Genomic DNA, 3,493 nt, shown 5'->3' on the forward strand with positions numbered 1-3,493 from the left:
TCAGAGTCACATAGCTTGTTTCTGAACAAGCTCTTTACTGAGTACATAGCCCAGCATCATTCCTGGAGAGACATCATCTCCAGTGTCAGCAGACTTTCTCTTTTGCCTCACTGTGCTGACCTGGGCTGCAGAAATTCCTCTGATTTTTTCTTAGATTTCTTAATCAGGACTTGGTCTAGAACAGTTTCTAGATCTGTTTGGAGGAGCTATAGGGTAAAACTCAACTCTTCTTCCTTTACTTCTTGCCATCTTGCCATTCCCTTCGTTTTCACTCACTTTCCCCAATGCCTGAAATTCTCTTTCTTTTCCTCCTGTCAAGATCTCTTTGGATCCTCTAACACCCAGTGTGTTTTCTATCTGTCCCAGATTCTGGTCACCTGCAAATTTGATAAGCATAGATCATCTATGCTTTTGTTCAAATCATTAATAAAAAAAATGTTAAACACGACATGGCCAAGGACAGATCCTTGGAGCATTCCACTGAAGATATCCTGCCACTTTGACATGAATCATTAACTACTTTTTGAATCTGACCTTCAAGCTAGTTCTGCATCTCTCTGTATTATTATCTAATCTATCTCTCTATAGCCTCCATTGTAAGAGCATATAACTGGAAAGAAGACTGACAGAGGTTAGGCCTAGACCAACACCTTATACCATATTCCACAATACATTCTAAATAGATACACAACCTTAATATTAAAGATCCTACAATAAAAAAATTAGAAGAGAAGATTACATACCTCTCACAGCTATGTGCAGAACATGTATTTTTAAACAAAGGACAGAGGCAATCATAAAAGATAAAATAGAGAACTTTGATTACATAAAACTGAAAATCTGCACAGACCAAACTGATGAATCTAGGATAATCAGGGAGGCTCTCAAATGGGAAAATATTTTTGTATCAGATTTCACTGATAAGGATCTGGTATTCAAAATACATAAACAATTAACAAATATATAAGACTAATAGCCATCCCCCAATAGATAAGCGGTCAAAGGATGGGAACAAACAGTTCACAAAAGAATTGCAAAGTATTTACAATCACATGAAAGAATTTTCTAAATCACTAATAATAAGAGAAAATCAAATCAAAACAACCCTCAGTTTTTACCTTGCAACCTGAAAACTGGCAAAGATGACAAAAAATGGCAATAGTTAATGTTGGAGGGATTCTAGTATGATAGGCAAACTGATGCATTGTTGGTGGAGCTGTGAATCAGTACAACCATTTTGGAAAACAATTTAGAATTATGTAAATAAATGACTAAAATGTTCATACCTTTTAACCCAAGGAAGCTATTGATAAACAAAAGGTCATTGATAAAAAAAAATGTCCCCATAAACTAAAATATCATATCGTTACTTTTTGTGACAGCAAAGAATTGGCTAAAGGAATGGCTAAACAAATTGTGGAATATGAATGTATGATGTAATAGATCTACATGTACTGATACAGAGAAGCAAGCAGAATCAAGAAGATAATATATACAATGACTACCACAAAGTAAACAGAAATAACAACCATGCACAAAATAATGAATATATTATAACAAATAAATTATAATAAACTAAAAATAAACAAAAACAAATTTCGTAAAAGTGTAAAGATCAAATACAACTTGAAAGAAGTAGGAGAGGCCTCTCCCAACTCACTTTGGTGGATGTGGGAGGTCCATAAGTGCTGTACTTTGCATATGTTTTTGAACTTTTTCAATGTATTGATCAGTTATGCTGATTTTTTTTGTCTTGAAAAAATGCTATTTGTTAAATGGGATGGCTCTCTAGAAGGCAGAAGTGAGAGAGACAAGAAGGGATGTTGCAGAAAACCGATGGCACAAAAACAAAAAAAAATCAATTAAAACATTTAAAAAAAGAAAAAAGAATAGTATATGATACTTTATCAAAAGATTTGCTAAATCTAGGTTAAACTATATCTGCAGCATTCCATTTATCTACTAGTTTAATAATCCTATCAAAAAAGGAAATGGGATTAATATGGCATGACCAGATCTTTAGTGAGCCACTTAACTCTTTGTAATCATCACTTCCCTTTCTAATTGTTTGCCATTTTTCTCGTTTTACATCTGATCTAGATTTTTCCAAGAAATCACTGAAGCCCAGTAGCCTATACTCTGCCCTCTTCCTGGTTTTTTGTTGTTTTTTTTTTTTAACAATGGAAACAGTTTCACTTCTCCAATCTTGTGTGAGAGGTATCACAAGATGGCAAATGTTCCTATTTTCAAAAGCAAAGTGGTATATTGTAAAGAGTCTTAGATTTGTATTTAAAGGACCTGGATTCAAATCCCAGTTCTGCCACTCCCTTTGTGACTGGAAAATCAGTGAATCAACAAGCATTTTATTAAATACTGTGCCAGGCATTATGCTGGGCTCAGGGGGTACAAATAAGAATGAAACAAACCCTTCTTACTCTAAGGGAAAGTCACTGAATCTCTGAGCCCCAGATTCATCATTTATAACATGGCTTTAGGCTGAATGACTTGTAGGTCCCTTCCAGCTCTTAATTTAAAATCCCACGAGCCTACGAAGTGCCAGATTGGGGGAAGGTCATGAGACAGGAGAGAATGTAAAGATTTGGGTCGGGGATTAGCAAGAAGGAAAGTCACCCTTTTCCTTTGAGAGAGAAGGAAGAAACACATTAAGTAATATAGCATTAGAGCTGAAAGTGGACTTTGGAGATCATCTAGCTGAACTTCCTTATTGCAGATGAGGAAAGTGAGACTCAGAAGGCTGCAGTGACTGCCTAAGCTTATACCTCAGTTATGTAGGATGAGTCACAGAGAATTGTAGAAGAGTGAAGTAAAGGAGTTAAGAGGGCTGGAACCGTATGGCCAAGATGGCAGGTGAGGTGAACTGCTGAGAGCAATAGGGGCAAAGGTGAATTTGGCAGTTTGAGCAGAGAAGTTTGGAAGCCCAGTGAAGAATTAATAAGCCATGAATAAATTAATTGCCTTGAATGTAGCAAGAACGACTTGGTAGAGGTTATACAGAATAGATCTATAATGGAAACAGTCTTCGCACGGTCTAACGATTTTCTTCTGCAGACCTAGGTGCCTGGTATTGACGGAATATCAGCTACTGAGTGCTCAGACTTGGGGCTCTCCCCGGCCCAGCCTTCTTACCTGAAGCCCTACCCAAATCACCCCGCCTCTTCCCAGACTCCAGTAGTTCGTTCAAAGGTTCACCGTCAACAGGAATACTGTCCAATCCGAGTGGCCCTCACCTGGAGAAGGCTCCGAGTTAATCAGAGGGAGTGACGTTCGCCTAAACCAATCAGAGAAGTTTCGGTCTTGGAACTGTGCCAATCCTACTGGGAGTTAGGTACTGGGTGGGGTTGCACCTGGCTACGGTGAGTCACTCAAGATCCCAAGCAGCTCCCCCTACCAATCAAACTATACTGGGGGCGGAGCGCCAACCAATCGGGAGTGGCGGGAAGTGGGGGGCGGGATCCCACCTGGTGGCTGTAGT

The sequence above is a fragment of the Trichosurus vulpecula genome, chromosome 7, assembly GCF_011100635.1.
Source record: "Trichosurus vulpecula isolate mTriVul1 chromosome 7, mTriVul1.pri, whole genome shotgun sequence".
Taxonomy (NCBI): domain Eukaryota; kingdom Metazoa; phylum Chordata; class Mammalia; order Diprotodontia; family Phalangeridae; genus Trichosurus; species Trichosurus vulpecula.